Genomic DNA, 15,057 nt, shown 5'->3' with positions numbered 1-15,057 from the left:
ACAATTCTGAATATACTAAAAACCATTGACTTGTATTTTTAAATGGGTGAATTATATGGGATGCAAATTATATCTCAATTAAACTGTTTTTAAAAAACAGTCATTTTTACTTCACATATATTCTCTTTAGACAAAGACATTCTAGAGAAAGACACAGGACTATCTCCTCCCAGAGAAAAATAGCTAGAAGGAAGGCAGAAATGGCCTCAGAGAAAAGGTCTAGGATGTAGGACACCAAGAGAAGGCTGGACACTGCCCAGAAGAGAGGGGCAAAGGAAGGAACCGCTAGGACCACGAGCAGAAGCCGCACCTGCCAGCACCGCCGGCGCCCCTCTCCTACCCTATCAGGAGAAAGCTTTGAAATCTCAGGTCTCTGGCTGGTGACTACGGACAAAGGGGCCCCAGGGATCCACCTCCCCAGAGAAGGGGAGAGGAGGGACGCAGCCTAAGGCGACTCAGCTTTGGACCCACATGTCTGGTCTGCTGCATCCCAGGAGCCCTTCCAGCTGGGTGGGGCTGGGTGGGGCCTTGGGAGCCGGCATGGGGCTAAAGACATCCGATGCTCCCAATCTCCCTCTCTACTGGGCAGGACAGGTTGTTAGGGCACAGAAGGGTGTGGAATTATTTCCTACCCAGGAAAAGAGGGGTGGGGGGGTGGCCAGCAAAGGTTGTAGAACTGTCTCTGAGAAAGTTTGAATTGCGAGGCTCTGCGCCTCCAGGCAGGATCCTCCGTCACATTGATCTGGTCCATGTTGCAGCAAACACACTTCGACCAGCACTTAACTGAGAAAGCTGTAAAAGAGAGTCACCTGCTGGCAGACCCAGGAAATGCATGTGAGGAAACTAAAAAGAGGCCTTTTCCAGGCTTTACCAACCTCCTTCCCCAAGGCCCTTGGAAGCAGGTCTGCAACCCATTACTGGACCCAGGGCCTGTATTTGAGCACCTAGCCAGCGCATTCCTGAAGACCCAGAACAAGCTGAACCAAGAATCAAAGAATGGCAATAACAGTGTCCTGTCACTAAATACCTACAAAAAAGAGAGAAATTGAGCAACAGAGTAAACTCACCATTGTAATCAGATGCCTAGACATAAGCAAAAATTTACAAGTCATATTAAGAAAATGGAAGAAATGGCCCAAGCAAAGGGATATATCAAGGACCCAGATGAAGCACAGAATTTGAGACAACTAATCAATAAGATTCATACAAATTCCCAAAATCTAATTAATAAATTAGAAATATGTAAGAGGCATACAACAGCAGACTCAAAATTATAGAAAGGATAAGTGATACAGAAGACAGAATAGCTGAAACTGAAAAGAAAGGGAAAAATTAAGCAGGGCTCAGAGAGTTGAATGATAACATGAAGTGCAACAACATACATTCCATGGGAGTTCCAGAGGAAGAAGAGAAGGGAAAGGAGGCAGAAAGACTATTTGAGGAAATAATGGCCAAAAATTTCCCAACACTCATGAAAGAAATGAACTTACATGTCCAAGAAGCCCAGCATACTCCTATAAGAATAAATTCAAATAGTTCTACTCCATGACACATACTACTTAGAATTTCAAACATCAAAGATAAAAAGAAAATTCTGAGAGCAGCAAGGGAGAAACAAACCATCCCAGACAAGGGATGCCAAATGAGATTTAGTGTGGACTTCCCATCAGAAGCCATGGAGGCAAGAAGACAGTGGTATGAAATAACTAGGATACGGAAAGAGAAAACTTGCCAGCTGAGAATTCTTTATTCGGCAAAATAGTCCTTCAAATATGAAGGTGGGTTTAAAATATTCATAAAGAAACAGAAATTAAGAGAGTTCATTAAAAAAAATCTGCTTTTGCAGGAAATATTAACAGGAACCTTACAGCCTGGAAAAAAAAAAAAAAACCATATAGGAGAAAGGTTTGGAGGAGAGTATAGAAATTGAGAATAGCACAAAGGATAACCAAAGGAGTAAAATACATACTAAACATTATAGGGAGTGACTCAAACATGTCTTTAAAAGTTTCTTAATGACTTTTTCTTTACATTCTCCTTCCTTGGGCAGAAAGCTGTGTGTAAATGTGGAGGTAAGCAACAGGCATATCGTTCAATAAATATTGGTCCCTGAAAGCATGGCACTTTCACTTTAGGAGCATAGACATATGTGAAACAAATAAACATGCAAGTAAAACTGTGAGTATAAGGCATGACTGTGTGCCCAGTCATCAAATGCCATGCCCAAGAACAAGCCATCACACCTGGCCATCCTGTGCACCACTCCTGACTCAGGTGAATATGACATATCTCCAAAAACCCAGCAGGTGCAAGCTGAGTGGTGGATCATAAGGCCCTGGCTTCAGTACAATGACCCCAGCTACCAGGACTCATCACTAGCCCCACTGTGGCTTGTTGGACCTCAGCAAATGTCTATCCCAATTTCAGGCCCACTCCCAAGACCGCACTGTTAGGAGCTCTGTGTGGATTGGGGCCCTTCTTTTCTGGTATTACGTGTTCAAAACCAACAGGGATAGGAAAGAGAAGCTCATCCAGGAAGGAAAATTGGATGGAACCTTTAGCATCTCATATTGAGTCTTGCAATAATGACTATATGTTTTCTTGCTTAAATAAATCTTCTATTAATCATTTTTAAAATGGGAGTATAATATTACATTGAACATCATGATGCGCATGAATTATTGGGCATTCCCTCTATCCTGCCTCCTCCTACTGAATTCCCAAGCTATGCCTCTGTGGCCGCCCCTACCATATTTTGTCATTGATCTGCTAAATTCTTCAAGAATGGAAACTGCCTTATTCATTTCTGAGTACCATGCTCAAAACAGTGGAACACACATAATAGACTCTTAATACACACTATTGATTTACTGAGCCACAGAGTACTCCTGATGTCATTCTGCCTAATTTTGCCTTAAGGTGTTACCTTGTTGCTGTTATTCCTGTAAGCAGGATGGGGAATTCCGGTTAATGTCCTTCTGGGAACTAAGAACAAAGAGTAAACTATTAAGATTAGATTAACAGAAAACCAGCCCAATTAGTTTTCAGGGAGGGTATCAGAAGATCCAGAGCTGCTTAAATGAAGAAATGTTAATAGGTCTATTTTCTAGCTATGAAATATCCCCTTGTGTTCATACTCTTCTTCTTAAGAAGATAGATTTCACAAGCATTCCTCATATAAGGAAAGTGGGTGAAGGTCTCATCTTCTGTAGTTACTTCCTGCTGATCAGGGGCAAAGACATTTTCATATAAGTTTGGAGAATGCTCTAAACATAAACCCACACAGACAATATCGGCAGCAGCAAGACAAGTATATGGCAAGCAAAACAAAGGTAATTCTAGGAGTGCCGTTCTCCATTTCATAAGCAAGTTCATCACACTTGCAGTAAAGAAGTCAAGTCTGCCAAGATCTTCAGCATGTTCAAAACCACTTGGCATATGATTCAGCATAGAAGAGATATTGTCCCATTCATCAGGCATAAGGTGCAGCACTTAAAACCAATCAACACACAATTTCCTCTTTGAGCTGCCGTTAATATATCTGAGCTCCAGGTTCGCAATACCATACATGTTGTCCCTTCGCGGTCTCCAAATACGTTGCCACAAGCACAGCCATTTCTAAGAGCAGGGCCCACGTGATCCAGAGCCAAAGGAGAGACATGTTTCTCAGTGCAAAGATGATTTATTGCAAGTGCACAAACAAGAAACTGGGGTAATCTTCCCAAAACAAGTTCAAAGTGAGGATGTAACTTGGGGTTTTTATAGGTAAAGGGGAGTGGTAGGGGGAAGGAAATTGAAAAACAAAATAAGCGATGACATTAAATCTTCCAGGGCTCTTGTAAGGAGGGAACATGCAATTTCTCAGTCCTTCGTTGTCTCAAGCATGCCAAGCTTGTTCTTGTTTTCCCAGTTTCGGGGGCTAATTAACCACGGGTAGAAAATGTTGGGCAAATGCCTACTGGCAAGGTCTTCATAACTCCCTTTTAGGTGACCACTTCAGGAAAGCCCACCTTCGGTCCTTCTCTGGGAGCGAATTGCTGATTTATTGAGCCACAGAGTACTCCTGTGCCCTTCTGTCTGGTTTTGTTTCGAGGTGTTATCTTATTCCTGTTACTCCTGGGAAGGCCTTGTTAGTGTCCTTCTTCTGTGAGCTAAGTACAAAGAGTAAACTGTTAAGATTAAATTAAAGAAAACCAGCTCTTAGTTTTTAGGAAGGACAGTAGAAGACGCAGAGCTGCTTATATGAAGAAATTTTAATAAATGTATTTTCTAAAAATTCTGTATTTATAACAAGCTCCCAAGTGATGCTGCTACAGCCGGAGACCGATCTTAAAAAAGCAAGGCTGTGGAGTGCTGGGTGCCCCCCAACAAGGGATCCCTTTCTTTAATAGGATGTCAAACAGGCCTCATGTCCTTAAAATAGAGTCTGAAAACTGTTGACCCAAGTGTGATAAAATCTAACTCCAAGATGGGGACTTTTTTTAATCCATGGAGTGATTTAAAAATATTACAATTGGTAAGCCATATTTCAGAAATGAGGAAATTTCACATAAAATACAGTTTCTGGTTTCTCTAAAAAGTGAGCCACCCTTCTTCCTTGCTCCCACACGACAGTAAGAACATGCACCCTCCTGATGGCCACAGCCCCCTCCAGACCATTTCCTTCCTTCCGTAAGTTGCCGACCACTGTAGCTGCTGCGCTTCCAGCACCTGCTCTAAACGTGAAGGAAACAAAAGCTGGCTCCAAAGCCCTCTTCCCTCTCTATGATAAGGTTAACAAGAACAGAGCAAACGAGGCAGGTGTTGGCACCTCACAGGTGCCGCCGTGCTGATGACAACGTGCTGGGCAACCCCACGGAAGCAGGGCCCTGAAGTTTAAAATCTGAGTTCTTGGAAACCCTGTTTCATATGTAGAAGTACCCAAAAGGAAATATTTTGAATTTCAAAAGAAGAGTAAAGGGAAACCTATACTCTTCTGAGAAACGTTGAGCAACTTCTAGGAGAGTCCAAATGTATTCAAATTCCCCCGGCTCCTCCTGTCCCGGTCGGGAATCTCAGGCCTCACTACCTGGGGCCGTTCCCCAGCTGTGCGGACTTACCCGTGGTTTCACTCTGATAAAAATGAATTCCAGTGTGGTTAAAATCACAGTAAACAAATTCCTTCTCCTTCTGCCACTTCCTGTTTTCCCTTGGCTTAGGACCTTGCTCTTCGTTTATGGATGGCTCTGAAATTTTCTGATTCCACAACGCGATGCTGTCTATTCCTCTTTCCTGGGAGAGCTTCAGGCAGAGACATGCTCCATCCTCACACCTACTCAACAGCGCTCAGGACTCCATCGAAAATATCTTCCACGACTTATTCACATTCTCAAACCAACGAGCATTTAGTGAGCCCTTACTGTGGTTGTTAACTAGACAGCGTCAGGATAAACAATGTGTGTCTACTGTGTCTTTTCTCTGTGAGAGTAGATCTAAGTAAAAATACATTGATGAATAACATCCTGTGTAAATGTAAAAAAAATACCAAAAACCACAACCCGGTAAATCGAGACAGTCAACTCCTGGTGAGTTCCAGACTGCAAATACACTTTCATTTCAAACACTCGGGCATTCACCTATTTGTTCATTTACTGGGGACTGACTGAGGTTGGAGTCCTCCAAAGCAAGAGCACCTGAGAAAAGATTTCAAGTTCAAGTAGTTTAGGTGGGACGGATTCCCAGGAAGCACTGCCGGGGCTGGAGAGGTGAGACAGTGAGGGGAAAAACGTAAGCCCAGACTGTGTTATCACGCACGTTCCACCGTGGCCAACTGGAGCGTAATGCCCTGGGGAACTCTCAGAGACAGTGAAGATTACACGCCTCAGAGCTATTCCAGGCAAGGGGTGAAGAAACCAGGGTTCTCATACACAGCCTGTCCAGCCCTCTTTGTTTGAGAGCAGCTTCCAGGGCATTAGTTCTCCATCCTGGGTGATTTGCCCTGTTCATGAGCCATCGGCCAAAAAGTCTCCAGGAAGAGACTCAGAGGTGTGAGGGAAAGCAGGGTCTGGCAGGCAGAAGTGAGTGCTGAGAGGATGTGGGCAGAGCACCAAGTGCGCCGCTACAAGAGCCATCTGCGTGACAGGCTCCTCTGGGCACCAGCTGAGCACCGAACACTCAGCAGTGAAACCGGAAGAGAAGGGCTCTGCCCCCACGAGGCTTCCTTTCTACAAGGGGGCACGGGCAATAGACAACCTTAGCCATTAGCAACACACTTTCAGAGAGTGCAAACTACTATGAGGCAAGGAGAAGATGGTATTGCATTAGAAAACCAGTGTGGAAGCAACTTTCGCTGGGGACAGCACGAACGCCTCTCTGAAAAGCTGAGGTTTTCGCAGATACTGAAGAGTGTGAAAGAGTCAGCTCTGCAAAGTCATAGGGGGAGGGCATTCTGGGCAAACAGCAAGTGTAGAGGCCCTAAAGGATGGGAGCGAGGGGTGGGTCAAGGAGCCGAGAGCAGCAGGAGCGTCAGCATGGCCCGAGTGAGTGGCAAAGGTGCAGTGCGGTTGTGGGCCAGTCACGGCGAGGAGCCGGGGCCTTACTCTGAGTGCACCGGGAAACCAGTGCAGGCGCTGCGCAGGTGGCGGTGGTCTGATTTCCCCGGGCGTGCGCTCCGTGGTGGCCGTCAGCAGTGCTCCCGTGTGCCCAGGAGAAGAGGCCTGTCCTTATGGCTTCTGCAGTTTATTCTAGTTCCTTCCTCGCTATGGCTTCAGTGGCATCCTTTACATTTTTCCAAAAGCAGAGTCTGAGATGAAGAGCCTCACACCAGGGCTGAGGACGCTGGAGAGCACGACAGGGACGGAGAACCGCCTTAACGTGGCTGTCCAGGCCATCGCTAGGGGCAACGAGGCTTGTGCTGTTCTCAGGGCTGGTACTCAGTAAGCATCTGTTTAACGAGTGAACGAATGCATCCATGGAGCTGGCAATGGAGACGGACGTCCTGTGTTTTAGTTTGCGTGTCACAGGATGACAAGTAAAGTCAGAAGAGTGTGAGGGAAGCGGCTGTGGCTCCATCAGCTGGGCTCCCGTCTACCATGTGGGAGGCCCTGGGTTCATGTCCCGGGGCCTCCTTGTGAAGGCAGGCTCGCTCCCAAGTGCTGTGGAGAGCTGACGCAGCAAGATAACGCAACAAAGGGAGACAAGAAGACAGGAAAAATGCGTAGTGAATGGACACAGAGAAGAGTCAGCAAAACAAAAAACAAAAAAAAAAACAAGTTGCCAGGGAGATAAATAAATAAATAAATAAAATAATCAAAAGAAAAAGAAGAGTGTGAGAACCACATAGAATGCCTATTAGAGTGTGTTTACGGAAAGGGACACCTAAGAGCAAGTAGCCTTTCACTGGGCAAGGACTCAATCTTCTGAGATAGATGTTGGCAGCTTCTAGCTTCTGGGAATATGTGCATCTGAGTGCCAAGCTGATGAAAAGGAGCAGCCACTGCAGCTCTTGTTTGCGGAGCTTCCGGTGAAAGGACCGTCTCCACTGGATGTTTTTCAGACATCTTAAACTTAACGTATACGAAGTTGAGCTCCTAATTTCCACCCCACTCTTCAAATATTCCTCCCTTAGACTTTCCACTCAGCCAAGGGAGTCCTCCCTGCCTCTCTCCGCTCACCCCCGTGAGTAAATCCTGCCATCTCTTCTCATCAACTAGAGCTGAAGCCAAACCTCTTCTCCCCACCTCCTCAAGACACCGTCATCGCAAGCCTAGATTTCTGCGACAGCGTTCTGCTTCCTCTCCTGTCCCCAGCAGTCTCCGCGACATGGCAGTCAGTATTATCCTAAGTCAGGTCACCTCATTCCTTGCGTGAGTCCCTCTGGTGGCTTCCCACCACACTTCCCATGACCCCTGGTCTATAAGGCCATGGGTGGGGTGCCCCCTCTGCTTCACTCCTGCCCCCTCCCTAGAGATCATCTGCCCAGTCATTGCTGTGCTATAGCACAACACGAACAGGTCTTCCGCAGGGCCTTTGCCCCGACGGCTTCTTTCAAGCTTCCATTCAAATATCTCCTGAGAGCAGCCTTCCCTGACCATCCTCTATGAAATCACTGTCAGCTGTCACTCTCGTTCTAGCCCCTCACACTGATTCATTTTCCTCATAGTACACAGCACTCTTAGATGTATTATATATTCACCTACTTATTTTTTATCTCTCTCCTTGTTAGAATGGAAGGTCCATAGCAACCGTAATCTTAATAGTTATCACGTAGCAGGTTTTCAATGAGCACTGGGTAAAGAAATAAATGAACAAGGGTAGATATCTGGGGCTATAGTGATTGAGAAAGCATGATGCAGCAATAGGCACCTGGGCTTTAGCTATAGAGACAGAGGCTCAAGTTCTGCCTCTGGCTTCTATTAATCATGTGATTTTGGGGAAGCCACTGCTCTAAGCCTCAATTCCTTATCTGCCAAGTCCAGCATAACACAGCAACAACCATAAAAATGTTATTGCGTGGACTAAATGAGATGCATCATTCACAGAACTTCAACACAATGCCTGGCTCCTACTAAGCGCTCAGTGAGAGGGAAAGACCAGCCGACATGTGGGAGTAATTTTATATGCAACACAAATAACACATCCAGAATATATAAAGAAAACTGACAAATCAATTCAAAAAACACACAAACAAGTCAATGAAAAAGTGGCCATAAGACTTGAATAAGCACTTTGTTGTTTTCCTCAAGAATGCATTAAATATTCCTGGATTTTTCCCTTTCTGAATAAATGTTAGAGTCATCTTGTAAAATTCCATAATTTTAAGTTGGATGCAAGGAATTTTTAGATCAATTTTTAAAGAATTTATGCATTTATCCATTCGTCCTATTCACAATCATGATATAGCTCTTCATTTAGCTAGATCTTTTAAAAGTGAATAAATTTATATAACTTCATCCACCAAGATCTTTCACATCTTTTGTTAGACCTTATCCTGGTTTCTTCATATTTTAAATGTATTGTTAAAGTTACATATCTTAAGTGTGTTGTCTTTTTTTTTTTCTTTTTATTATAATTGATTTTTATATACCGTATCCAGCAATCTTGTTTCACCATTACTAGAAGACAGTGATTTATTTGAAAATAGGACTTTTTCTCATTGGGGATTTCAACTATTTAAGTTGTCCATTACTTCCACTGTGAGACTGCCAAATGCCTGTTGGAAATAACACGAACATTTCCCCCATTGCCCAAGTAGGAAGCTCTGTTCAAGCATATAAAGAGCCAGCTACCCTAATTAAAAAAACGTTAATTGGAAATTAATATGGAGGCTGCTAACCTTCATGAAGACCAGAATTCTCCTACTTTAGTGGCATCAGAATCACCTAGGAGGGTTTGTCAAATGATGATTACTGTGGCCCACCTGCAGAACTTCTGATTCAGAAGCTCTGGGGTAGGAATTTGCATTTCTCTCAAGTCCCAGGTGACACTGATGCTAAACTTTGTCAAGCAATGACGTCAGAGGTCAGCTGGAGCAGGATCACCACCAAAGCTGAACCTCAGGGAGTATTCCCTGCCAGTGTGGGCAAGAGGGAGACGGCTTGGCCGCAGGCTGACAACCTCAGCGGTCAGGGCCAGGAACTGCACATTTAGGTCCAGAGCGAAAGTGGTCGGGAGACAGGGAGGAGTCACGCTTCACACGCTTCTGTTGCCTTTCCTGGAGGTGGGAAAGGTTCGGCAGAATAATGTCATCCTGACTTGACAAAGGTTGTGCAGAGAGAAGAAATCCAGGGACACAGGGGTCAGCTGGAAACCAATCACAGAACAGGTTCAGTCTAAATCTGAGGGCGTCAAAGTGGAGCCAGAGAAAGATCAGAGGCGAGGGAACGTGACATTCCAGTTCAACGATTTGAGTCCAACAAGGGCTGAAGAGGTGAGGAAAAGGGATTGGTTTGATCCAGGATTTTCTTCTCCCAGAGCCACTGTTAGCAAACTGTTACACTGTCCAGGCACCTGTATCTGCTCTAACTGGAGGTACCCCGGGAGGCTTCCTGGAGAACGTTTGGGGAATCAGGTGGCTTTCCCTGGGCAGGGCAGGCTGGGTGGGCAGCACCGGCAGCAGAGGCCCCAGATAATGCACGGTCAAAATACTAGGGAACACTCTGGCTGGAGAAGACAGTGTGATGGGACTTCATAGAAGATAAGACAAGAGAGGAGGCTGAGGTACTGTCTGGGAGCTTTGGTGCTGTGAGCTCGGGGCGTTCCAAAATGGTCCTGTGAGCAACTTGGCAGCACTCAAAGGTTTTTCTGGCAAAACGACCAAACGGGTAACGTGTGAAGAGCACCCCGGCAGAATCATGTGTGCGATGGAAAGGAAACAGCAGGAGGTGCTGCTAGGAGGCTGTTGGAATAGCCAAGGGAAAACAGTAAGGCCTGGATGCAATTTCACTGATTGTATGAAGAATTTATGATGGAATAGACACTCATGGTGGGCCCCGGGTCAATTGCTGGGCTGCGTGGTAAGTGGACAGAATCACGGATGAGAAATAGCTAGTACTGACTACATCGGGGACAGTATGCAAAAGAAACAAAATGCTCTGTTCTCAAGACTACCAGCTTCGTGGATTGTTTACATATTTTTCAGGAAGGATCAACACTGGCCATGGAGGTTTGATTTATTTCAGAGGCCGCCCTCCTCTGAAGAACGCTTTAGTACAGCTTGCTTCTCGAGAACCTCTTTCCCCCAGTGACTCTCCAGAATTCCTGTTGATGATTCAGAGTAGATTCTTCCTTAGGAATACACAAGTCCTAGCCCCCTAGAAATTTCCTAGGGAAATATAGAATTTTCTTAAGTAGACAAAGACCCACGTGGAGCAAAGAATAAAATGGCTGTAAGCCAAGTAAGTGCTCTTAAAAGACCACATGGTATTTTAACTTGTTAGTGGCACTGACAATTCTAATTAGGAGAATTAGAGACAGGAACCTGACTTTGGTGGGCAAGTTACAGGTGATCAACCAACAAACGTAGACCGAGGGGCGGCCAGGTGGGAGCAGAGGGGGCTTCAGCTGACCATCTGTGGGCCAAACGATGGTGAGCTCTGTCCTGGGTTCTTAAGAAGGCGCTCATTTACATTGACGCTATTACTCTCCAGCCAATCAGATGTTAGACTGTGGCGCAAGCCCAAAAGCCTGCCTATGGGTAAGCCACACTGAGCCAACAAACCTGGGCCCCAGAACATTTTAATAAACTGAGTTACCCAAAGGCTTGGACAAGAACAACCCACTTAACAGGAGATTAAATGGGCTCTTCTTACCTCCTGGTTTCCTGAAAAAGCCAAACCTAATCAAATTCCAGTGGCACGAACAGGGCCACATGGATAATTTGGGGGTAAAGAATGCTTTTATATTAAGGCAGTGTTTATCTCTAGCGTTCTATTACCTACAAGTCAACATGGTTTCAATTTAAGTTCCTGTTAATCCTGACCATTTCTTTCAAGTGTTTCTTATTTAAAATAGAAATTCCACACTGAATGTTTTAATAACATTAACTGTAAAGGCAGCTGTAATCAGTTTTCCTTTTGCTCCCCTGCCAGATGTAGAAGCTTGTGATTGTGGATGCCCCCCATTTCCTCCCTTTCCCTTATTAAACATATCATTAGTAAAATAAAAGTCCAAGGGGAATCACCTTCCAATGAGGGTCTACTCTAAAGGGTAGGTAACCGGTGCCCGAGACGCTGAACGCTCACTGCCAGGCAGTCCTTGTCCATGGGGCTGAACGCCAAGGAGATCACACTATTGCACTAGCAACGATGACGAATTAGTGCTCTGTGGCTCTACCCAGTGTCAGAGCAGATGTTTCTGCCACACAGGGCACCAAGGACAGGGCAAGAAAAAGGGAATGGTCAACTTGCTGTCACAAAATAAGTCATATGCTTATGTATACTTTTGAAGAGTATTAAAACACATGAACTTCAAAGTGTTTCCAGAAAAAAGCCAATAACCCGGTGGGCCACATTAGAAGGAACACTGGTGAAACTGTATTTATAGGGTGAGAAATGGCCATGCCTCCCAACAGAAACCCTAAAAGAACATCTTATGATAAAAGGAAAACCAGGTCGTTCTTGAACAGTATCCTAGGAGGTGCTGGAACTGGAACAGACGAAGGAAGGCTGGAGAGAGCTGGCGCGCAGGAAACTTGAACCTCTGCGTCCTGAGCACTGGAGGATCAGCGTGGCCGGAGACCAGCTGCTCCGTTCAAGGAAGCTAGCTCTAACGTTGGCCTCACACAAGGTCTGCTGACCCGCCCATCTGACGTCGTCATTCCCACTCTCTACAACACGCTTTGCTCCTGGAAGGTCACCTCTACACAACCCCACTGTTCCTGCCTCAGCAACCTGGCTCCCAGGACGTTCTCAATTCCATGCCCCACTTCCCTCTATCTAACCCAACTCTGGACAACTTTCCAGGCCTGTCTGGCTCAAATGCTGCCACTTCCAGGAGGGCATCGACCACCCCCTGGTGGGCTTCCTCGTCACGTGTTGTCCGAACGCTCCACACGCCATGTAAAGCACACTCTTGGGAGATTAGCTATTTTCTTACACATGTTTTGAAAGATTGTCATGCCTTTCAGATTGGTTTCAAACGGACATGTTGAAATCAAACATCTCACGTGGATGCTATGTGTGATATCTGCAAAGTGGCATGGTTTCCAATCTAGAAAATGACTTACAGCTAATTGGCAGGATGTGCTGTTCACTCTTCTGAAGCCAAAGCTAGTTATCTACTGATGATACAAATAGCACTGTTCCAAGCACTAACAGTAGTAAAATAGATTGGTCATAAGAAAAAACACTATTGGGAAGTGGCTGTGGCTCAATCAGCTGGGCTCCCGGCTACCATATGGGAGGCCCTGGGTTCACGTCTCTGGACCTTCTTGTGAAGGCAAGCTGGCCTGCATTCCATGGAGCACCGCCCTGCAAGCACCACAGAGAACCGACTCAGCAAGATGACACAACAAAAAAGGGAGACAAGCAAAAAAACACAGAAGAGCATGTAGCAAAAAGACAGAGCAGACAACAAGCAAGCTGCAAGGGGGAGGGGAAGTAAAATAAAATAAATACAGACACAGAAGAACGCACAGCAAATGGACACAGAGCAGACAGCAAGCAAAAAGCCACAAGGAGGGAGGGATTAAAAAAAATACTATCAACAATTCTAAGAAGATACATTTTCATAGGAACAGTAGTTAGTCCTGCAACTAGCACCTCCCCCCCAAAAAATGTGTAAGTCAAATGTGTTCACAGTACTGTGGGTGAAATAGAAGGAGGGAGCCTAGACAGATTACTGTAGTGTCTATGTGAATCACGCCATGGCATGGCTGCCAAAGTCTCCAAATCTTGGGTTATGTTAAACAGAGAATAATCAAAACAGAGGAGGTTGTTGCCTCCTCTTGGACCCTACCCCCCTGCAGGCTTTTCCCCTCCTTGCTGTTGATACATTGAGTATGAAGATTGGTTCTTTAAAAAGCACCAGAAGCATGGCCATCGATATAGTCACCATAAGAATAAGGAGGAGCAGGAGGGGAACTTGGTGATTTTAGTTCGATGATAAGTGGGTTTGGGACAAAGTTGTCTTCAAATGCCCAAAGTTGTCATGGGAGTGAGAGATTAGTCTGGTTTCAAGTGGCTTCATTGGAAAGAACAATAAATAATTTTGTAGAAGGCAGGAGGAAATTGATCTAAGTTCAAAATAAAACTTTTGTAACTATTAAATCATTGCAAAACTATCGAAGCTATATGAAACGTATTATGTCAAGCAATAAAATGAGGATGCTATCGATAAAGGGCATACAGATGAGACTGACTTGAAATTCTCCATTGCTGGTAATGAGGGAGGAAAACTATAACAAAAGGAAGTTTCATGCCTTCTGACCCACTTCTGGGTTCACCAGCCATCAGATCACACACCTCACTCCCAGAAGCCTCAACTTAGCACACAAAAGCCTCTGTAATCCATGTTCAAAACCTTTTCCCTTTAGCCTGGGAGTGCTGTTCAACAGCGTCTTTACTGCTGATTCTTTCTCAGCGTGGTCTGTTTTGTTTATTCTAGCAAGATAGGCTGGTTTCTCTCAAAAATTGCTTTATAACTGTTAAAAAGAAATTTGCTCGTCATGCCCTACCAGTGGCCCAAACTCTGGCTAATACTTGTAATAAAGGAGCATTACTGCCAAGTTTAAGAACTGGAGCCCATCTTGTAGAGCTTACATGTACCCACTGGCAGCATGCATTAAACCTCATCCAGGCCTGCAGGGGAAGTACTGCCACTGTTTCCCTTTCATGCAGGAGAGAAATGGAAGCACGGAGGCCACATAGCTGATAATTGGTGGACTTGGATTCTGAACCCTGATATTAGCTGCAAGGCTAGCACAATTAACCAGCAGCTTCTAGAGAAGAAAAATTGGACATAGCCAAAATTTCCTGAATGACACTTATGGAGTAAGGCAAAGAATATCATTGAATGTGAGAGTTTCCTTACAATAGAAAGGTAATCTGAGCCTTTGTCCAAACCGCTGGTTATTATTTTCCCATTTTGCAAATGGTAATTAATGTTCCTAAGCTGTCATATACACAGCATTCCCTATGAAGGTATAACTACCCAAATGTCTGTAATTTGAGGAAACTATGTTTAGAACTGGAGGTTGGAAAATTGGTGAATAAAAATCATCCCTAGAGAGATTAAGGACATAAAGATGCTAAAATAAAGAACATACTGGAAAGGGACAAAAGTGGATAAGATTGCATGGGTCACCAGGAACATTTCTAAAAATTCTTATTCTTGGAGTCACACCAATGAATTAGTGCATTTATAGAGAAAAGGTAGGGTTAGGCACAAAACAAAGCATTTCTGAACATCAGTAAATGTAGAAAACCTCCTGGGAAAGAAGTAGAAGAAAACCTATAGCCAATGTATACCCAATGAACAAAAATGGTTTTCCTTTTGATTATGCATAAAACATGTGGTCTCCTACTTCATTTTCCTGCTCTCATGTCTTCCCTGATTTCCACCCTACAACTTTCAGTTCTC

Source organism: Dasypus novemcinctus, chromosome 24 (genome assembly GCF_030445035.2).
Source record: "Dasypus novemcinctus isolate mDasNov1 chromosome 24, mDasNov1.1.hap2, whole genome shotgun sequence".
Taxonomy (NCBI): domain Eukaryota; kingdom Metazoa; phylum Chordata; class Mammalia; order Cingulata; family Dasypodidae; genus Dasypus; species Dasypus novemcinctus.
This window is presented reverse-complemented; position numbering follows the sequence as displayed.